This window comes from Piliocolobus tephrosceles, chromosome 2 (assembly GCF_002776525.5).
Source record: "Piliocolobus tephrosceles isolate RC106 chromosome 2, ASM277652v3, whole genome shotgun sequence".
Lineage (NCBI taxonomy): Eukaryota > Metazoa > Chordata > Mammalia > Primates > Cercopithecidae > Piliocolobus > Piliocolobus tephrosceles.
The window spans coordinates 178,190,991-178,214,565 of record NC_045435.1 but is presented as its reverse complement, the minus strand read 5'-3'; the positions used below and the strand labels follow the sequence as shown (position 1 = coordinate 178,214,565).

At 41.7% G+C, this 23,575-nt stretch overlaps 1 protein-coding gene and 1 long non-coding RNA gene across 4 annotated transcripts in view; one reads left to right on the top strand and one right to left on the bottom strand.

Annotated features, from left to right (window-relative positions):
* KCNAB1 (potassium voltage-gated channel subfamily A member regulatory beta subunit 1) overlaps positions 1 to 23,575 on the top strand; it is a 437,512-nt gene that overhangs the window by 89,170 nt on the left and 324,767 nt on the right. The gene's annotated exons all lie outside the window — the stretch shown is intronic.
* The window catches only part of LOC111550085, a 13,162-nt gene continuing 3,451 nt past the window's right edge, over positions 13,865 to 23,575 (bottom strand). The window contains exons 2-3 of the long non-coding RNA XR_002733919.1: positions 15,244 to 15,303; positions 13,865 to 13,970 (exon numbers count right to left, since the gene is read on the bottom strand). This is a non-coding gene — a long non-coding RNA (uncharacterized LOC111550085). The remainder of the gene's footprint in view (positions 13,971 to 15,243; positions 15,304 to 23,575) is intronic.

Sequence of the window (23,575 nt, the reverse complement as noted above, 5' to 3'; positions counted from 1 at the left end):
ACTGGAATAAACTCTACTTGGTCACTGTGTGGTAGTGTTTTACTTGCTGTAAGTTTTAATTTGTAAAAATTGTATTTGTAGTTTTTACCGCTATGGTTAAGTGAGATAATTGTTTAAAGTTTTTAGATTATCTTTAACAAGTTTTGGTATTAGTGGTGTGATATCTTAACATACACACAAAAGATGATCTTTTCATCTTTTGTATGCACAGTTGGTAATCTATGGTATGACCCACACGACAAATTCTTCCTATCACTTGCTTTTACAAATAAAATTTCACTGGGAGATATTCATGACCATCCATTAATGTGTTGCCTGTGGCTGCTTTCCCACTGCAGTGGCAGGGTTGAGTAGTTGCAGTAGAGATTGTGTGGTACACAGGGCTGAAAATATTTACTCTCTGGCCCTATAAAAGTTTGCTGATCTCTGCTCTACCATAATTTAGATAGCATAGAAATGCTATCTATCTCTTGATGATAGCTTTTAGATAGCTCTAGAGGAGCTCACTCCTGAAACCAAAGCATGGGCTCTAGAGTATGAGAGCATTGGGTTTAAAACTCAGCTCCAGCCCACATTATTAATGATGTGCTGCTAGGCAACATACTTAACCTTCCTATGGGTCATTTTCCTCAACTATACAATGTGAATAGTAATAAAAATAATAATACTTACTTAAAATAATACTATAAAGAATGAGATATGTTAATGCATGTTCGAAATACTTGACAGAATGCTAGGAACGCATACAGTTTTAAATACAAGTTATTGTTATGTTTTTCTTGGGAGAGTTTTTTGATACTGCCGTCAAATCATGATTTGTTTTCTACAGTACCCAAAGGCTATTTTCTGCCAAAGATATATCCTTAAATTAAGTAAATTATCTTAATTTTTATCTGAAAGCATTTTTTCCAATCCAGATTCTTTCTTTTTATCAAATATGTCTTTTTCACATCTTACAGAAATAATATTTTCTAAAGTTCATTCTGTCTTTTCAGCAAGTCTCTTTTATAGTTTTGTATTCTTCCTTGCTTTGATTCTTCAGATCCTCTTCTAAACTTCTTTCCTCTTATATTCAGTGATTGTTTTTCATTTGTGCTTCAGGGGGAATCATCTTTTGCTCATTGCTGTGATAGAAGATAGGTTCGGATCATACTTATTTGGGTCTTTCTCCAATATTCAGGTCTGGGCACATAGGGAAAAGAAGAGCTTAGAGTAGAAAGCAAGATGTCAGTGGGAGTAGGAAGACAGCTATTGTTTAGTTAAGCTGTAAGGCTGCAAGCTTCACTTGTCCAAATAAGTTTATTTTCTATGACTATTGCATTCATAAGTTAGCTGAGCACTTTCCAACCACTATATTTACTGAATTACTAGGAGCCATGCACTCCCAGGTGGTGCAGGACTGAGATGTGCCCTTCTACTGATTGCTGCATGGCCTTCTCTTTTTTCCAGCTCCTGTCACTTGTAGAGGTTTGGCTCAGGGTCTCATTCAGTTTACTTCTCAGGTGGGAAATTACTTTTTAGGTTATGAATCAGGGTTTGGTAGGCTCCTTTTAAAATCTAGTCTTACATGTATTTTATCTTATAGGCATTCTCAAAGTTACCAGCATATAGAAGACACACTTCCCTCTGTTTAGAACTGACATAAATTCTCTATCTCTATCCATTTGAATAGAAATAAGAGGCAAGCTGGCCGGCCACAGTGGCTCACACCTGTAATCTCAGCACTTTGGGAGGCCAAGGTGGGTGGATCACTTGAGGCCAGGAGTTTGAGACCAGCCTGGCCAATATGGTGAAACCCCATCTCTACTAAAAATACCAAAAAATTAGCCGGACGTAGTGGCACATGCCTGTAATCCCAGCTACTCAGAAGGCTGAGGCACAAGAATTGTTGGAACCCAGGAGCCAGAGGTTGCAATGAGCCGAGATCGTACCACTGCACTCCAGCCTGGGCGACAGAATGAGGCTGTGTCTCAGCAACAACAATAACAACAACAACAAAAATAAATAAATAAAAATAAGGGGCAAGCTAAGTTGGGCAGCTAGGATGATGGACTTGAATCAGATGTCAATTGATTTTCTTATTTTTTAAAAAATTGTGGTATTCAAACACAAGAGAAAACATTTCTGTGAAATAGCCAACATGTACAACACAAAAATTATATATCTCTTAAATACCTTGGCAATTGACAATTATATTTTTAAGTGACTTTTGTAAATGACTTGAAAAGATAATCGTAAAAAGACTTCTTCTCTTTGCCAACTCTGGGGTAAAGAAGGATTCTTAGAACATTTTCATGGAGAAGGCAAAATTCCAAGTTTCATTTCTCAAGCTTAATTTTTATAGATTGAGCTATATTGGTTCTATATCTGTGTCCATAAGTCAGTTATTCAGATAATGAAAAAGCATTTAAAAATCCACCTTGGTATGGATTTTTGGTTACTGTGTTTTAACTTAAGCCAAAATATTTTGTGGTTTGAATTTCACCCCAAATTATTTCACTATTCCACTTTGCTTTGCATGTGTGAATTAAGCCAGTGGAAGCTTCAGAGGTAATAGAATTTGATGGTGTTAATAAATATAAAAATGAATTTGCACAAAAAATATGAGATGAAGAGTAGGAACACCTGGCACGAGACAGAACATCCTTGTTAGTACCCAGGTAAATTCAGAGTTACTTTCATTTTCTTTTCTCCCCTTGTACATTGGTTGTCAGGTCCAATCAATCATCAAGTCCAATTGTTTCTAACACCTAGCTCTCTCCCCAGACTACCCACTCCTTCCTCTGCACTTAGACATAATCTCTTGCCCCCAAATTCAGTGGCCTCTGAACAGGTGCTTTCAGACTCTGCCCACTTCTCAGCCCCATTGTCTATCCTACATTGACTTTCTAAAATATGGATCTGGCCTTGTCAATACCCCGACTAGATGCTTTAATGCATTTAAGGATAAGACCTGAAATCTTTACCATTGCAAAAAGTGGTCTCAATCATCTTTGCAATCTGAGACTTTCCCCAGGCCCTTCAATCCAGACACATGGAAAGTCCTGTTGTTCCTAGAAGACATCATGCTCTTTTGTGCCTCTGTGCACTTGTACATGCTGTTTTGTATGCCAGGATCACCTTTGCCCCTTTACTACTTTACTGTGCACTGTCCTATCCTATTCTCCCTTCAAGAATCAGGTAAAACATCACTAAGCCTGTTTGGGGAGTTGGCACTCCCAAGTTTTTGGCCTCTGGAGCATTTGCACGTATCTTTATTTGATGATGGTTGGTTCCCTAGCATTCATTCTCTCTTTCTTTGACCAACAGCTCTCAGATCCCTGGGGATCTGTCTCTCCTCCATTGTCGGGGTATGGGGATTGGCTTGACCTCACACTCAACCCAAATGATGGCGCTCACTGACTTAAGGGTATTTCACTTTCTTGGCTCCAGTGACTGACTCAAGGGTGATCTGAACCAGTCCAATCAGCACGAACCCAGAACTGTACTGTGGTTGTGACACACAGACATCACTTCTCTTCTGGGTTTGGTGGTGTGATGGTATCACAACACTTAGATTGCTATCACCATCCCCCTGCAACAAGGAGAGCCTTCCTGAGGCTACAAACAAGCACTTTAAGGAGGAAGAGTTGAGAGAAGGAGCCGAGAAACATCAGTGAACCCCCAAATCAGGGCAAGGCTAAAGCTAGTTCTGCCTTCTAAACTACTTTTCATAAGCCAAAAACAAATAAAAGCTAACTAACTGAAACTGACTAACCACCATTTTTTGATAACCCAGCATAGGTAAAGTTTGTTTATTTACGTTTATCTTTGCATCTCAACATATTGCAGCCACCTGGGGACATCGTAATTGTTCAGTAAGTGTTTATGAAAAGATGGGAAAGAAGGAGACTTGTAGTTTTTCCTCAGTATTTTCTGCTTGGCTATGTAAGTAGCAAAACTTTGCTCTGCTATTTTTAGATTTCAATTCTTTTGCATTTTATTTCTTGGAAAAATATGGAAAAGATGTTTCAGTAAAAGCAAAGGACTTACACAAGAAAAAAATCAGGAATTTCTGGTTCTCATTTATTTTCAACAAGGAGCATATCAGAGAATTTGCAGGACCTGACATTGTCTGTCCCTGGAAGGCACTAGAAATTGAGGGACTGTAAATTTGCAGCTGTTAAAGTGTTAATTTTTAGTTTTTAAATAATACTCTATTTTGTGCCAATTATCTTCTTTCTCCAGATGCACTCTCTCTCTGCTTCTCTACCCTTCTCTGCAACCCAGAAGGCAGACCTGCATGGCCTACATCAATAGGAGGCCTTATCATTTGGTTTGGCCAATGGGAAGCCCCAGCAGGTGGCAGGGTGGGAGTAGTGGGTAGGAGTAGTGGGTGGGAGAAGAAGAAAATGTGGTTGGGGTATTTATGGCCCCATTGGGTATTTATACTCTCCTTGCAGGGGATCATCTAAGGCTGACTGTGTCTCTTGACCAGAGGTAGTTAGTCCTTGATAATGGGCTCTAGGCAGAAGCCTACTCTTTGTGACTCTCTCTACCCTGGTTCTGGCAGCTATTCCCTCCTCTCTTTTGCAACTCACCCTAGGTTACTGCAGCAACCCTTACAATTCTTCTACACCTTTGCAAATAAACTCATTTGAACTGCCTAATTTGAGTGTGCCATCTGTTTTCTGGTGGGAACCCAAGTGATACATATATATTTCAGAAATAAAAAAATTAAACAGGAACAATACAAATCTAATGCACTTTTATGCTGCTACATGAAATATTGTCTTTTAAGATTGGCGGAAGGATAGAACCCATGTTAGCTGTGCCCATAGAAAAATGACTAAAAAGACAAATCAGGGAGGAGAAATGCTTAGAGGGCTTTCTTGGTTGTCATCAAGTAGGTCTTCCCATTGCACAACCTCAGGGGTGCCAATCACAGGATAATTCAGGCTAACTTTAGGAAATTTTGACAACCAGAGCTATTTCTGCTTAATATAAAGAGAATGAGAGGAAATCAAGTATCTTTATTTCGGTGAAATGAGGTTAAAACTGGTACTAAGAAGAACCACAAAGAGAAAAAACAATCCCCAAACAATTCAGCTTCTTTTGGCCTTGGGATTTGCTCCTTTAGTGTAAAACTTCCAAAATAATACAGACTAAGAGTTGTGTATCAAAGTAAGAAACTTTGGTTTAGAGGTTTGTTCACATCAGAATACATGATATATATATTTTTTTCTAGCACCAATTGGCAAAACTACCAGTTTCCTAAGGCTTGTGCTATATCCTTGTCTACTTCTTTGGTCATGACTGGGACCAAAGTTTGGGAACTTCCTGCACCCTAGTTTAGGAAAGGGTGGATCATCATGATTTCCCATTCCTGAGGGTTGCTACTGCTACTACTTGATCTTTGTAACAGTTGTGTTCTCTAAGTGTTTCTAACTTCTCTCCCAATGTCTCCCCTTCTTTCTGATGCTCCTCCTTTTTCATGGCCATGCTTCCCATCCTGTGAACAGGGCTGTGCCTCTATCTCAGCTTGGCTTTCTCTGAAGTGCAGCTGTAGCAGTGCGGAGTTAAAAATAACGACATCTTGTGAGACTAGGAAGGAGGATGAGAGTGGGGAGCAGGAAGCATGTTCATTAAGGGCTTTTAAATTTCCAAATGACCCGTCTGAGTCATTAACAGACTTGTCTAAGAACATCTAACAACTTGGAGGGGGAAAGAGGTGTTTCTATGTTGTACTCTGAGTGTATTATGGGGGTTTATGTTAACAAGGAGGGAAAAAATACTTGTCCATACTGACAATGAGCTGAATTTCAGGCTGTGAGAAACCAGAACAAATTGTTAATTCTGGTGTAAGCCAGCTGTCCAAGAATCCTACATCCTGACTGCCTGCCCTGGTATCACAATGTTCACTAATTAGCCAGCACTCTTACTATGTGGGCACATGTTCTATACATAGGGCAAGTCAAAGGTTCTATAGTGAAACCTCACTCATTCATACCTATTGGAAGTGGCCATCAGGCTTAATAAGAAATCTCAGTTATGGAATAGTTATTTCAGGTGTATACTTTTTAAGAATACATAGTAATATAAATACATAACATAAGAAATGCAAAGACAGGTATTTTTCTAGCCCTGCTTTAATGGATAACAATCCAGGATTATTCATGTATTCAGTCTTAAAAGCGGTATAAGATACTACATTTTTTAAACTTATATTTTTTTTAAGGAAACAGTCAAGTGGAGAAGTAAATATGTATACAATCACATTTAGAGATGATGAGTTCCATAATCAGAGTGTGTATGGTATTAATGGTGCAGAGAAGACACAGTTTTCCTTGGTGGAAAGAGGGGCAAGAGCCAGGGAATGCTTCTGGAAGAACGTGGGAGTTGAGCTGGAGTTGGTTTAGGATGGGTACTCTAGGCAGAGCAAATAGCATGTGCAAAGGTACTATGGCAGGGAAACAGACTGTACTTATGTTAACTAGTATTTTGTTTTTAGTTTATTCACAATAATGGAGAATGCTCTCCTTTACGGGAGAAGGTCATGAAAGGGCTCCTGTCCTATGCACAGTGCTTACCTTGATTAATAAGCCAACACCCACATCAATGAACTTTAAAAGGATAATGCTTTGAAGAAAAAAATTTTCCAAATATTTCCTGAACATTAATGACAGGTGTTATGGCTTTGATAGTTTAGACAAAATCTAGACTGCATGCATTTCAGTTCATGTTGATACAGATACTTTCAGGAATCTGAAAATATCTGTACTTTCAGGTCACAGATGTGAACAGAACACAAAATGTCTGGAAAATTCCACCATAGCACAGAGGCATAAGGAAGTATGTTGTGTGGGGGCTGACAAACATGCTCAATATTGGTGTGTCTGCAAGTCTACTAAATTTATTTCAAAGAGTTTATTCTCTTATCAAGGTTAAACGCCTTCAGCATCTTGTTCAAACTGTTTATTGCATAGCAAACGTTTCTCCAGAATGGCAGAAAGATAAGGGCTTGGAGCAGTGATGGAAATCAAATGAGCTAATTTCAAACCGGTGGACTTGCATTCCACATTAGAGAGAATTTCCTGAAAAAAAGATCTTAAAACGATTACCTTAATGTTTATTTAAAACTACTAAATTGTTAATACATTGTGCCAGTTTCCCTGCTTCCCTGCAGGACATCTGCAATGATCTGCACTCCTCATGGCTACTCACTAAGCAAACTGTCAAACTGCACTGGGTTATTGAATTGGAGTGGGAGAAGGCACAGGCTGAGACTGTCGGTGAGCTGAGGGTTGCTGCTCAGGAGGGCATGTGCAGCTCGCTGACCAGAAATGCCTCTGCCTCGCGTTGCTTTGTCTGAGCACTCGGCCTTGCTCTATGGAGCCAGTTGTGCCTCCATTTTACTTGGTGTACAGCCAATATCATACTGAATGGGCAAAAACTGGAAAAAATCCCTTTGAAAACTGGCACAAGACAGGGATGCCCTCTCTCACCACTCATATTCAACATAGTGTTGGAAGTTCTGGCTAGGGCAATCAGGCAAGAGAAAGAAATAAAGGGTATCCAGTTAGGAAAAGAAGAAGTCAAATTTTCCCTGTTTGCAGATGACATGATTGTATATTTAGAAAACCCCATTGTCTCAGCCCAAAATCTCCTTAAGCTGATAAGCAACTTCAGCAAAGTCTCAGGATACAAAATCAATGTGCAAAAATCACAAGCATTCTTATACACCAGTAACAGACAAACAGAACCGAATCATGAATGAACTTCCATTCACAATTGCTTCAGAGAGAATAACATACCTAGGAATCCAACTTACAAGGGATGTAAAGGACCTCTTCAAGGAGAACTACAAACCACTGCTCAGTGAAATAAAAGAGGACACTAGCAAATGGAAGAACATACCATGATCATGGATAGGAAGAATCAATATCGTGAAAATGGCCATACTGCCCAAGGTTATTTATAGATTCAATGCCATCCCCATCAAGCTACCAATGAGTTTCTTCACAGAATTGGAAAAAACTGCTTTAAAGTTCATATGGAACCAAAAAAGAGCCCGCATTGCCAAGACAATCCTAAGTCAAAAGAACAAAGCTGGAGGCGTCACGCTACCTGACTTCAAACTATACTACAAGGCTACAGTAACCAAAACAGCATGGTACTGGTACCAAAACAGAGATATAGACCAATGGAACAGAACAGAGTCCTCAGAAATAATACCATACATCTACAGCCATCTGATCTTTGACAAACCTGAGAGAAACAAGAAATGGGGAAAGGACTCCCTATTTAATAAATGGTGCTGGGAAAATTGGCTAGCCATAAGTAGAAAGCTGAAACTGGATCCTTTCCTTACTCCTTATACTTGGTGTACATTTCACTTTTTCTGAAGTGTTGGGTTAAGAACAGAATTTAGGTTAGATATGAATGTATACAGATCTCATTCTTAGTTTTCACACTATCATGGGTTATAATTCTAGATTGTATCTGTAGTACAGAAAATTTGGGTGATTTTCTATACATTCTGTTTATGCTTTCTGGAGGTCAGAGGGCTCCAGCAGATGGAGGTTATTTCCTCAGCCTATACTAGAGAGAGCCAGTCATCATGATATTTACAAAACACTCACATCATCCATTCATCTCCTCATGCAAAAGATAATTATTGATCACCATGATGTTCCTGACACCATGCTGAGAGCAGCCACGCTAGCTAAAATGGCACCTCACTCATGACCAAACCAGGTCCCGAGATAGTCCTAAAATTCAGGAGCAAGTAGCAGCACTGAGACTAGAAACTGTGTCTTTTGATCCCAGACCCTGTGCTTTCTCTACTTCCCACAGGGCTCCCTGGGAGTGACTTGGCAGGCACCTGCATCTGGAAGCCATGCTTCAGTGCCTCTTGGCTGGGTATTGCCCTTCTGGAAAAATCCTTTCCACTTTCAAATTTATTTTATTCTTTACATGCTCAAAGAGGACATGGGGTGAACCAATTAGTGGATGGGTACCTCAAAGTATGATTTTCCACAGGGTTTGGTCCAGGAAGCAGAGTTGGCCAAATGCAATGTGGAGATTTCAAAGATTTTTTTAAAATAGAGAAAAATTCCTTTGTGAATGACAATGAAATCCAAGCTGTCAGGCTGTGTTTGGTGTCAAAGAGAGATTTGAGATGGTCCTCAGGATGAGTGTGGGTAGTGAAGAAAGGGGTGCAGTGGAGTGTCCTCTCGTCCATGCTGAGAGAATATTGAAGAGGAGTCAGAAATGAGAATCAAATTATTGTGACTGAAAATTTTCATACCTTATTCTGGGGAACTATATATCAAAGGGGAGAACAAAAAAAGTCACAAAATGAATTACTAATTAGAAATTGTCCTCAAGATTTGCTTACTGCCTGATGCATTCCAGCAAATTTCTACTTTTGAATTTGTTAAATAATTATCTGCAATGGTTAATATTTGTAATATGCAAACATGCATTATTTTTAGATATATGCCCAATGCAATAGGTTGGATTTCTGGGTAATCATCAATTGCTTTTTCTGGATATTATCAAAAGAGGTAGATGCCTTTCAGCCCTAATATAATGGACTCAATTCTAAAATCAATCTCTTAGCTTAATAACCCCAGGTGCTATGCCAGTGCCCACACACAGGATGATCAATTAAGCACTATCGTGGAAAAGGCATTCAAAGGGCAGTTTTTTCCTTGCTATCATATTATGCCCCATGGAGATGGAAATAGATGATGCAGCAATGGTAAACTCAACCAATTTACTTACCCATGGCCAGGAGACTGGGTTACTTTGACACTTCTCATAATTCTGTGGTGATTACTCAAAGGAAATGAATGACTCCAGGAAACTGAGGGATACGTCTATCTGGGTGACAATCCAGGTGGTGTCCGAACTGTGGCAGGTTTCCCAACAGAATGACTTATCTGGATGTGGAAAGCCAGAAAGAGCTGTTCACAGGAAGAGGCTCTGAGGAGGAGGTAGAATTGGAGGAAGAATTTGGGTTCTCGAGTCAAAACCGGAGGGGAATCAGGGCCAGGAAGGATGATGCTGGCTAATGTGGCTGCACAGAGAGTTTCGTCCTCCAGATTTCAGGTATCTGATGACACTGATGAGCTCTTTTCTGGGGTGCAAGGAAGCCTTGTAAGGAAACTTCATGATCCCCCACCATGTTAGTTCAGTGAATCATGCATCTTCCCGGTTCCCGGTTTTAGTGGTAATTCATCCTGTAGATGCAGCTATAGGAGATGGAGTGATAGAAAGAACAGGCTGTGCGTAGACCAGGGAACAGGCAGTACATTCTTCACCTGGAACACTCAAGTCCAAGTGGAGAAAAGTTTTCTAACCTTCCCCAGGGGTATTTTCAGTTTATTGATCTCTCTAGAAAACTTGAAAATCCTCAAAGGAACAAAACTGATGGTTTCAGATACTATGAAAGATAATGGGGTGGATATCTCTTATGAATAAAAAAATGCTGTTTCTCCTTCAGTCATTCCACAATCAAGAGCTAATTATGAAATCCCTACTATGTGCAGGCTGTAGGCCAGGCTTTAGAGATAGCTACAATGGAGCAGAAACAGATTGGTGGGAGGTGCTCCTGGATCTTACTGGCTACGTGGGGCATGTGATGGGAGACAAGCAGACAAATGATTGTAAACTCACACCCACTACCAGGTGGCAAAGGATGACACTTCTGACTCCTAGAGTTTATTGCAGAGGTCTGACCTAAGCAGGGAGGACCTCCAGGAAGTGATGATTGGGTTGAAATCAGAAGGGTAGGCACAGAGGGGAGGCGAGCACTTCAGGCACAGGAACTGCAAGGATGCACGTCTGGGATAGGAGGAGCTTGAGGGAGGCAAGGTTCTGAAAGTGTGTCACGTGGAAAGGGCAAGAGGGAAGGTGGTGAGAGGTGCTGCTGGAGCATAAACCCTGTCACCTTGTAAATAGTGCAAAATTGTGACCATGTCAGCAGAGTAAGTGAGGAAGTCATGGAAGGCTTTTAAGACAATGGGGAGTGATGTTTCAAAATAAAGACACTCTGACCACTATTTGGAGGATAGATTTGGTGGGACGAGTGGGGAAGCAGGGAGATCAGGGCCAGATTGAACAGCTCACTTAGTAACTAACACCAATAGGATCTGGTGATGGGCTGAGTATGGGGTGAGGAGGAAGGTGCTGTCCTCCTTTGTCTGTTAGAAGTGCCAGTATTCTTAGTTACCCAAATAAAACAATGTGGAGTCCCACCAGCTTCTTTCACTTTTTTTTTTTCCTTCTGAGACACAGTCTCGTTCTGTCACCCAAGCTGAAATGCAGTGGTAGGGTCATGGCTCACTGCAGCCTCAAATTTTTGGGCTCAAGCAGTTCTTTGCCTCAGCCTCTGGAGTAGCTGGAACTACAGGCGTGCATCACTATGCCCGGCTAATTTTTGTTTTGTAGAGACAGGGTCTCACTATATTGACCAGGCTGGTCTTGAACTTCTGAGTCAAGTAATCGTTCTGTCTTAGCCTCCCAAAGTGCTCAGATTACAGGAATGAGCCACCTTGCCTGGCCTTTTTCCCTTTCTTAAGCTCCATCTCTAATAAGTTGCAAGATTCTGCCAGGGCCGCTGCACACCCACATTGCTAAAGTAGCTTCCGGGGAAAATGAGAGATGCTCTGCTGTCCTCCGTGCAGGGTGGGATTGTTGGGGAAACTCTTGTCAGCCATGTCATCTGCCTTTGTTTTGGAGGCTCCGGTCATATGTAGTAAGCAGCATCCCTTATCTATTTCTACCTGTGACATAAGAAATTTATATTTGGTCTTTGTCCCCAGTTCCTCACACAGAGGTCCCGAAACACTTGGAATTTCTGGAATGACAGGAGTGTCTTTCGTTCTAGTGAGGCAACTCTTTAGAGTTCCTGAATAGTTTCAAGATGGGGCCTTTCACCAGAAAGGCTAAGTCATGATTAGAAGCTTGGGACTTTCAGGCCCATCCACCATCTGCAGGGAGGGGAGAGGGGCTGGAGACTGGGTTGATAATCTTGCCTACGTGATGAAGCCTCCTTAAAAACCCCTGAATGATGAAGTGGAGAGCTTCTGAGTTGGTGCACATATCCATGTGCCAGAAGGTAGTGCGCCCCACCTTCACAGGGACAGATACTCCTGTGCTTGGGACACTTCCAGACCTCGCCCTATGTGCCTCTTTCTCTGGCATCTTATTTGTATCCTTTAATAAACTGGTAAAGTAAGTAAATATCCTTTTTAGTTTTATGAAATGTTCTAGCAAATTATTGAATCTGAGGAGGGGGTTGTGAGAACCCCCAATTTGTACCCAAGTTGGCTGAAAGTGTGAGTAGTCTGGGGAACTGCTACTTATGATTGGCATCTGAAGTTGGGGGCAGTCTTGTGGGACTGAGCCCTTAATATGTGGGGTCTATGCTAATTGCAGACACTTAGTATCATCCGGTTGGCATCCACAGAGAACTGGAGAACTGCCTGGTGTGGAAAACCCACACATTTGGTATTAGAATTGTTGTGTGAGTAGAGAATACTGAGTGTTTTCTTTTGCCACCCAAGAGAAAAATGGAAAGACTCATTAAAAATCAGTCCCCAAACTTCCGTTATTGCTCTCATTTTTGGAAGATGGAGAGATTTTGTCAGCTGAGAGCAGGTAGTTACCTGACTGCAGTGATCTCAAGGCAGGGCATCCAGCTAAATGATTCCAAGGCCATCTACAGGCTGAAGAGGATCGGGAAAACCACCCTACCATATTCTTGAATGGCAACAGAATGAAATGATTTAACAAATTTTCACAGCTCAATTGAAGCCGAAACTCTAATGTCTCCAAAGTTCCGATCTAGTCATGTCTTCCCAGTGAGTGTGATAAATAAAGGTGGAAACATTCATTCTTGTCACCAGGGATAGTGGGATTGACGTGTTTGCACCAAACACATCAGGCTGTCGCCCACCACAAGCAGGATCTTCACACTCTGGTCTTTCAGGGTGTACAGGCTTCTTTGGAAAAGTCTATTCCTCTATCCACCTCTAGCATTACTCTTTCTTTAAACGTATTACCTATGAGTTAATTGTTTAACAGATAATCATGATTATTATAAGAGAAACTAAATTGTAATTGTTCTCATTTCTGAGTGCTTACTTCATGATAGGCTAAGTATGTTTTCTACATTATTTCATTTAATCTTTATAACAATTCTGAGAAGTAGGGACTGTTAGCTCAGTTTTTTTGAGATGAGAAAAGAGAAGCTATGGAAGTTAGGTAACTTGCAGAATGTATTCAGATATTAATGGGAGAGGTGGGAGTCAAACAAAGCCTATAACTCTCCATGACTTATGCCCAGAACCTGGGCTTGCAGTTACATTCCATCATTCTTCAAATGTTTTCTGAGTGCCTAAATGTTTTGTGAACAGTTCTAGGCACTGAAGAGATGGTTGGAAATAAGCTAGATAACTTGTTTATCTGGTCCTTCAGTTTTCCGCCCAAACTAGAATGAATAACATTTGACAAAACTGTTGTTAAGAAAGATTGTCTAGTGCTAACCCTGTGCATGAATGGGGCAGAGTAGACTCTGCGGGAAGATAGTGTGGGATGGGGGCGAGAGTAACATTCAGTAGTCCCTACTTAGTGCCAGACGCTGGATCTTTAACTCACTTTCTCCTTTAAATTCCCCACTTCTGGACAGATTAGGTAGTTTTAGCCCTGCTTGACAGATGTGGAAATTGACTGTCAAAGAAATTGAGAAAACTGCTGCCAGTTGCCCAGCATGAGGGTGGTGGAGCAGAGTTTAAGCCCACATCTGTTTGTCCAGCACCTGAATTCTTTCCATCAGCATCCCCAGTATAAAGTGATTTTAGATTTTACATGATGAACCTGGGGGAGCACATGCTTATTCGTTCAGAGGCTTATTTTGTTTTCAACCAGAGTGGAACCTTGTGAGTGTAATCACTACCATTTGTTGACAATGGCAAGGCAAGCTGTAGAGATGAAATTAGAGTGTCAAGGCCAGGTGACTGATGTTTGCCAAAGGCATGAAAACAGCATTTTACACCCAAGGTAATGATGCTGCAGATTCCTGCACGTCAAACAGACTCCATTGCTATGTTCAGGGAAAGTACAATAATATTTGTCAGAGTCAGCAAAGATAATGTGCATCTGGTTCCAGTTCTGATGAAGCCGTAAAAGTTGCAACCCAGATATTGTGCTATTAATTTGGGTGACATGATTATTATTACTTTGGCCTCTCTTTTCCAAATATGTTAACAACAGCAACAACAACAACAACAGCAGTTAGTATGATTTAAAGTTTCATGTAACATTATGTTTTGAGACATGCAGTCAGGAAACTAGAGTGATATACGAGCAAAATTTATTTGCCTAGTTTTAAAAATGACTTTCTTGGCCGGGCACGGTGGCTCACACCTGTAATCCCAGCACTTTGGGAGGCTGAGGCAGGTGGATCACGAGGTTAGGAGATCGAGACCATCCTGGCTAACAAGGTGAAACCCCATCTCTACTAAAAAAATACAAAAAAAATATATATATATATATTAGCCAGGCACGGTGGCAGGCGCCTGTAGTCCTAGCTACTCGGGAGGCTGAGACAGGAGAATGTCCCGAACCCGGGAGGCAGAGCTTGCAGTAAGCCGAGATGGCGCCACTGCACTCCAGCCTGGGTGACAGAGTAAGACTCCGTATCTCAAAAAAAAAAAAAAAAAAAAAGACTTTTTGAAGACCTGAGTAAAAAGAGCCTGTCCTGATGAGCTCATTCACTGTCAGAGATTTTTGTTCTTTTGAAATCATTGCATTTCCACTATGGTTTAGTATGAACAAAGAAAATCAGGAACTCTTTTCTTACTTGAGTTCCAGGGGTGTAGAGACTATAGAGCTTATTTTCTTCTTGTCATTTTAAAAATGTACAAATCTCAGAGCTGCTTTGGTATTTATTATTGATATAGAAAGAGTGCTTGTTATTTAACATGCCTGTGCTTCCCTCCAGGGGATGGCAAATACCTGTTATGGTGTCTCTGGAAACAATCTGGTTATAATGTCCCATTTACAACAGGGAGTTGTGTACCTCCAGTTACTTGGAACAGGTAACGCCAGTATCAGGCATTGAAAATCTCCGGTCTAGAGATTAAGATGGCAAATAGGAGGCAGGACTAGCTTGTAGCTCCCACTCCGATGGACTGAGTGGTATGTGGAGACTCACATCATAAACTTGCTCCAGGAACTACCACAGGAACATACCAGAAAAGCTGAGAGAATCCACAAGCCCTTTCAAGGAACAGAATCACTGCTGCAGGATCCCTGAGATGCGGAAAAACTGTGAATTGGCGTGCTTTCTTCACAGGGAGGCTCGTGGTCTGGGGCAGGTTCTCAGCCCTGGTCACCGGTTGCCAGACTCGGTGCTGTTGTGGGGGCACGGTGGAAGTGGTAGACCAGCCTTTAGGACTGTGGGCTGTGTGACAGTGGGGTAAGGCCAACGACTGCCGGCTTTTCCCCACTTCCCTGATGACCTGAATGACTCAGCAGAGGCAGCCATAATCCCCCTGTGAATATAACTCCACTGGACTGGGAACCACACTGCCATCCCCCACAGCAGCCACAGCAAGCCCTGCAAAGGAGAGGCTGAGCTCAGACATGCCTATTCCAGCCCCTAACTGGTGGTCCTCCTCTACCTGCCCTGGTAGCTGAAGACAAAAGTTATAATATCTTGGTAGCTCTATAGCCCTGCCCACCACCTGAGAAACCTGAGTACTTAACCAGGTGTCCCTAGGGCAAGTTTGCATCCTCCCTATAGGACTGCAGCTGATGCGCTCTTAAAAGCGCTACCTCCTGTCTGGCGACCAAAAACCAGAAACCAGCACACTAAACAAAAACATAACCAAGGACGCTTACAGAGTCCACTTCACTCCCCTGCTGCCTCCACTGAAGCAGGTGCTGGTATCCATGGCTGCAAGACCTGAAGATGGATCACATCACAGGACTCTTTGCAGACACTCTCCAGTACCAGCCTGGAGTCCCGTAGCTCTGCAAGGTGGCTAGACCCAGAACAGCAAAAAATAAAATAAATCACTGCAGTTTGACTCTGCAGGAAGCCCCACTCCTAGGGGAAGGGGGAGAACACCACATTAAGGGAGCACTCTGTGGGACAAAAGAACCTGAACAGCAGACCTTGAATCCCAGGTCTTCCCTCCGACAGTCTACCCAAATGAGAAGGAATCAGAAAAACAATTATGGTAATATGACAAAACAAGGATCTTTACACCCCGAAAAGATCATACCAGCTCACCAGCAATGTATCCAAACCAAGAAAAAAGTATCTTAATTGCTAGAAAAAGGATTCAGAAGGTCAATTATTAGGCTAACCAAGGAGGCACCAGAAAAAGGTGAAGTCCAGCTTAAAAAAAATCCAAAACATGATACAGGGGGTATGAAAGGAAACTTCTTCAGTGAAATAGAGAACATAAATAAAAAAGAGTCACAATTTCTGGAAATCAAGGACACATTTAGAGAAATGCAAAATGCACTGGAAATTCTCAGCATAGAATCAAACAAGCAGAAGAAAGAACTTCAGAGCTTGAAGACAAGGTTTTTGAATTAACCCAATCCATCAAAGACAAAGAAAAAAGAATTTAAAAAATGAGCGAAACCTCCAAGAAATTTAGGACTATGTTAAATGTTCAAAACTAAGAATAATTGGTGTTCCTGAGAAAGAAGAGGAATCTAAAAGTTTGGAAAACATATTTGAGGGAATAATTGAGGAAAACTTCCCAGCCTTGCTAGAGATCTAGACATGCAAATCCAAGAAGCTCAAAAAACATGTGGGAAATTCATCACAAAAATGTCATCACCTGAGCACATAGTCCTCAGGTTATCTAAAGTCAAAAACGAAGGAAATAATCTTTTTATTGTTATTATTATTATACTTTGAGTTCTAGGATACATGTGAACAACATGCAGGTTTGTTACATAGGTATATCTGTGTCATGGTGGTTTGCTGCACTCATCAATTTGTCATTTACATTAGTTATTTCTCCTAATACTATCCCTCCCCCAGCCCCTAACCCCCCAACAGACCCCAGTGTGTGATTTTCCCTGCCTTTTGTCCATGTGTTCTCATTGTTCAACTCCCACCTATGAATGAGAATATGTGGTGTTTGGTTTTCTATCCTTGTGATAGTTTGCTTAGAATGATGGTTTCCAGCTTCATCCATGTCCCTGCAGAGGACATGAACTCATCCTTTTTTGTGGCTGCATAGTATTCCATGGTGTATATGTGCCACAATTTCTTCATCCAGTCAATCATTGATGGACCTTTGGATTCATTCCAAGTCTTTGCTATTGTGAATAGTGCTGTAATACTATATGCATGCATATGTCCTTATAGTAGCATGATTTATAATCATTTGGGTATATACTCAGTAATGGAATAACTGGGTCAAATGTATTTCTAGTTTCCTTGAGGAATTGCCACACTGTCTTCCACAATGGTTGAACTAATTTACACTCCCACCACCAGTGTAAAAGCATCCCTATTTCTCCACATCCTCTCCAGCATCTGTTGTTTCCTGACTTTTTAATGATCGCCATTCTAACTGGTGTGAGATGGTATCTCATTGTGGTTTTGATTTGCATTTCTCTGATGACCAGTGATGATGAGCATTTTTTCATGTGTCTGTTGGCTGCATAAATGTCTTCTTTTGAGAAGGGTCTGTTCATATCCTTTGCCCACTTTTTGGTGGGGTTGTTTGATTTTTTCTTGTAAATTTGTTTAAGTGCTTTATAGATTCTGGATATTAGCTCTTTGTCAGATGGGTAGATTGCAAAGAGTTTCTCCCATTCTGTAGGTTGCCTGTTCACTCTGATGATAGTTTCCTTTGCTGTGCAGAATCTCTTTAGTTTAATTAGATCCCATTTGTCTATTTTGGCTTTTGTCGCCATTGCTTTTGATGTTTTAGTCATAAAGTCTTTGCCCATGCCTATGTCCTCAATGGTATTGCCTCGGTTTTCTTCTAGGGTTTTTATGGTGTTAGGTCTTACATTGAAGTCTTTAATCCATCTTGAATTAATTTTTGTATAAGGTGTAAGAAAGGGATCCAGTTTCAGCTTTCTACATATGGATAGCCAGTTTTCCCAGCACTATTTATTAAATAGGGAATCCTTTCCCCATTTCTTGTTTTTGTCAGTTTTGTCAAAGATCAGATGGTTGTAGATGTGTGGTGTTATTTCTGAGGGCTCTGTTCTGTTCCATTGGTCTATATCTCTGTTTTGGTACCAGTACCATGCTATTTTGGTTACTGTAGCCTTGTAGTATAGTTTGAAGTCAGGTAGCGTGATGCCTCTAGCTTTGTTTTTTTTGCTTAGGATTGTCTTGTCAATGTGGGCTCTTTTTTGTTTCCATATGAACTTTAAAGTAGTTTTTTTCCAATTCTGTGAAGAAAGTCAGTGGTAGCTTGATGGGGATAGCATTGAATCTAAATTAATGACATAATATTGAAGGAAAGAATCTTAAGAGCTGTGAGGGAAAAGCATCAGGTAACCTATAAAGGAAAACCTATCAGATTAATAGCAGATTTGTCAGCAGAAACCATAGAAGGGATTGGGGTCCTATCTTTAGCCTTCTTCATCAAAATTATTATCGGTCAATAATTTTGTGGCTGGGCCTGGTAGAGGCTCATGCTTGTAATCCCAGCACTTTGGGAGGCCGAGGCGGGTGGATCACCTGAGGTTAGGAGTTTGAGACCAGCCTGGTCAACATGGTGAAACCCCGTCTCCACTAAAAATACAAAAATTAGCCAGATATGCTGGTGGGCGCCTGTAATCCCAGCTACTTGGGAGGCTGAGGTGGAAGAATTGTTTGAATCTGGGAAGCAGAGGTTGCAGTGAGCCGAGATTGTGATATTGCACTCCAGCCTGGGCGACAAGAGTGAAACTCCATCTCAAAAAAAAAAAAAAAAAAAAAAAAAAAAGAAAAAAGAGTTTTGTGTCCAGCAAAACTAAGCTTCATAAATGAAGAAAAGATACAGTCTTTTCCAGGCAAACAAATACTTAGAGAATTTGCCATTACCAAGCCAGCACTGTAAGAACTGCTAGAACAAGCACTAAATCTTGAAACAAATCCTCAAAATATATCAGAATAGCATCTCCTTAAAGCATAATTCTCACAGGACCTATATAACAATAACACAATGAAAAACCAAAACAAAACAAGGTATTCAGGCAACAAAAAGCATGATGAATAGAATAGTACCTCACATTTCAATATCAACATTGAATGCAAATAGCCTAAAATGCTCCACTTAAAAGATACAGAATGGCAGAATGGGTAAGAATTCACCAACCAAATTTCTGCTATCTTCTGTAGACTCACCTAACACATAAGGACTCACATAAACTTAAGGTGAAGGGAGGAGGTAGGAAGAAGATATTCCCTGCAAATGGACACTAAAAGTGAGCAAGAATAGCTATTCTTCTATCAGACAAAGCAAACTTTAAAGCAACATCAGTTAAAAAAGACAAAGAGGAGTACTGTATAATGATTAAAGAACTAGTCCAGCAAGAAAATATCACAATTCTAAATATATATGCATCTAACACTGGAGCTCCCAAATTTATAAAACAATTATTACTATACCTAAGAAATGAGCTAGATAGCAACACTATAATAGTGGGGGACTCTAACACTCCACTGACAGCACTAGACAGGTCATCAAGACAGAAAGTCAACAGAGAAACAATGGACTTAAACTATGCCCTACAGCAAATTGACTTAGCAGATGTATTTATAGAACATTCTACCCAACAACTGCAGAATATGCATTCTATTCATCAGTACATGGAACATTCTCCAAGATAGATAATATTATAGGTCACAAAACAAGTCTCAGCAAATTTAAGAAAATTGAAATTTCATGAAGTACTCTCTCAGACTACAGTGGAATAAAATTGGAACTCAACTCCAAAGGGAACCCTCAAAATCATGCAAATATATGGAAATTAAATAACCTGATCCTGAATGATTACTGGGTCAACAATGAAATCAAGATGGGAATTAAAAAATTCTTTGAACTGAATGATAATAGTGACAAAACCTGTCAAAAGCTCTGGCATACAGCAAAAGCAGTGCTAAGAGGAAAGTTCATAGCATTAGATGCCTACACCAACAAGTCTAAAAGAGCACAATTAGACAATCTAAGTTCTTGCCTCACAGAACTGGAGAAACAAGGACAATTCAAACCCAAACCCAGCAAAAAAGAAAATGAAAGAAATAACGATGATCAGAGCAGAACTAAATGAAATTGAAACAAACAACAACAACACAAATACAAAAGGTAAATTAAACAAAAAGCTGATTCTTTGAAAAGATAAATAAAATTGATAGATCATTAGAGAGATTAACCAAGAAGAAAGAAGATCCAAATAAGCTCCAATGGGAATGAAACGGGGGCTATTACAGCTCATACCACATAAATACAAAAGATTATTCAAGGCTGCTACGAACACATTTACATGCATAAATTAGAAAACCTAGAGGAGATGGAGAAATTCCTGGAGAAAAAACCCTCCTAGATTAAATGAGGAAGATATGGAATCTGTGAACATAACAATAACAAGCAGTGAGATTGAAATGGTAATTTAACAATTGTCAACAAAAAAAAGTTCAGGACCAGACCGAATCACAGCTGAATTCTATCAGACATTCAAAGAAGAATTAGTACCAATCCTACTGACACTATTCCAAAAGATAGAGAAAGAGGAAATCCTCCCTAAATCATTCTATGAAGCCAGAATCACCCTAATGCCAAAACCAGGGAAGGATATAACAAAAAAAGAAAACTGCAGACCAACATCCCTGATAAACATAGATGCAAAAATCCTCAAAGAAAATGCTAGTGAACCAAATTGAACAACATATCAAAAAGATAATTTACCATGATCAAGTGGGTTTCAAACCAGGGATGCAGGGATGGTTTAACATATACAAGTCAACAAATGTGATACACCACACAAACAAAATTAAAAACAAAAATCACATGATCATCTCAATAGATGCAAAAAAAGCATTTGACAAAAATCCAACATCCCTGATTTGTTTTTCTAAGACCAGCCGAGCAAACGCAAAAGAACCAGCGGGTAGGCAAGTGTAGGAGCAAAACTGCAAGTTTATTTTTGGTAACCTAAGGTGTGGGGAAGAGGTCTGTCGGCCTCCGGCAAAGAAGGCCGGCAGAGTCCCCCGGTGGGGCTCTCGGACGGAGTTCCTGCAGTCCCGACATCCCGACAGGAGTGGGGCTGGGAAGTCCGCGTGGGACCCTGGCCGAGAGTGGCTTTTCTAGGAGTGGGAGGGCAATAGGCGGGGCACGGGCGTGTCGGGGGGCGTTCCGCAGGTGCGACCAGGTAAATCTTGGTCTCTTCGGATTGACATCACCTGGCGCATGCCCGGTTGGTCTGCACCTTCCTGGGCGCCGGCTGCATTTTCTCGCGCGCAGGAAAAGTTGGTGAAGAAGAACCTGGAAGTGCGCCATCCTGCCTCCGTTTGTCCAAACAGTCCAACCTTTTATTGATAATAGTGATAAAGGGGCGCCGTGGTCTGTCTGGCTACTTCCTGCTCTTAAGGGGCGTCGTTAAGGTCGGGGCCTATGGTTGGTATTTGGACGTACTGATGAAGAATAAAATAAGGCACAGTATTAGTATAGGAATGAGGAATGGAAGCATTTGTTGGAATATGGGCAAAATCCAGAAGGATAGTCCTGGCAAGGCTGAGGAGTATGAGATAGTTAAGAAAATTTAGTAACTTTGAGGCGAATGGGGGAAAGCCAAACTGATTTCCACTGATTGCTTTCGGTAGGGGCCCTTTTTAGCTGGGAATGAGGAACGAGTGCGCAAAGTAGTTGTTGGCCAGGCAGCAATTAAGGAGTGGAGTTTTTGTGGAGTGGATGGCTTTCCACTTACTCCTACCACAGAGATATTGGATGGAAGGCTAGGTCCAGAGAAGGACGGCAAAACAGAATAGGTAGCCTCACTGTCGATTAAAAAATTAATTGTCTTACCCACTACCAGGAGAGTTACCCGCAGCTCGGCAAGGGTGATGGGGGTCCCCGAGTCTCGGCACCTTCAGATGTCATCGTCCAGATGTAGGAGCTGGAAGGAGCTCCCAGGATCCTGGGAAAGGGGGTCACGTGGAGACGCAGCACCTGTTCTCAGGGTGGGGCAATCAGACTTCCAGTGTCCTCCCTGCTGGCAAGCAGGGCAGGGGGTTGCTGGTGGACGAGGGTTAGGACATTCACTGGCCCAATGTCCCGATGCCTTGCACTTATAGCAAGGCTGCGTTGGGGCTCGGGGACCTTGTGGACACCTGTTGGCATAGTGTCCTGCCTTGCCGCACTTATAGCAGGCTCCTTTCGTAGCCTTGGAGTCTGTGGGGTGTGTGCTCTCTGGTCTGGGGTTACAACTGGGCTGTAAAGCTGCTGCTAGGAGCTGTAACTTCTGTTCAAGGTGAGCCTGCCGTCTCCTCTCTGGAGTTATAGACCTTAAAGGCTAATTTAACTAGGTCTTGTATTGGTGTCTGAGGACCATCCTCTACCTTTTGAAGTTTTTTACGAATGTCAGGAGCTGATTGAGAAATGAAATAAGATGCCAAAATGGTGGCCCCTGTGGGGGAGGCTGGATCTAACCGGGTATACTGGGTTAGAACCTCAGTCAGTTTAGGGTAGAGGTTAGGATAACCTGGAGGTCATGCCAAGTTAAGTCATAGGCCTGACAAAGGTATCTAAATTCCTTTATGTATATAGTAGGATTAGCTGAGAAATCACCTAAATGCTTCTCAATTTTGGAAAGATCGGCCAATGAAAAAGGGACATGTACTCTGACTACCCCCTCCGCCCCAGCCACCTCTCGCAAAGGTGCTAACACTGTAGGAGGGTGTGGGGCAGGAGTGGAGGCATCAGCAGGGCACTTAGAGTGGGTGTGGGCAGAGACAGGAGACTCAAGACAGCCAGTTGGGGGCCCCGAAGGAGGCACGGGACCGAGTGGATTACTAGTAGATGAGGAGGAGGAAGGAGTAGTCTGGGCAGGAAGGGAGGGGGTGGAGAGAGCGGGGAGAGAAGGAGGAGTATAGGGACGAGAGCTTAACGCCCAAAAGCCTTGTACGTAATTAATTTCGGACCCCTTGCCTAGCTGCTGGCAGAAATTGCTGAGGTCGATCATGCCACAGTAGAAAGGAAAATTAACCGCTTCCTCCTAAGGTCTTGTTCGAGCTGTAAGGTTTTTAAATTGGCTAGGAGGCACCCTAAGGGGGTGCTCTTTGGAAATTTGGACTGGGGGGTTTCCCGTTTGTTTCCTCTTTACTTACACAATGGACACAATGGAAATGGAAGTGGATCTCTGCCTGGCTTCAAAGCGTCCTTTGGAACCAGCAGAGACAGACTGGAGGCTCATGGAGCCAAAGTGGAGATTACCTTCAGGTGGACGTCTCTGTCCTGAACGGGTCTCCCGAGCCACTTGGTGGCTCAAAAGTGGGCCTCGGACCTGCACAGGATTTTTGGCCGAGGGAGGTAAAGAGGAGACAAGGGCACTTACC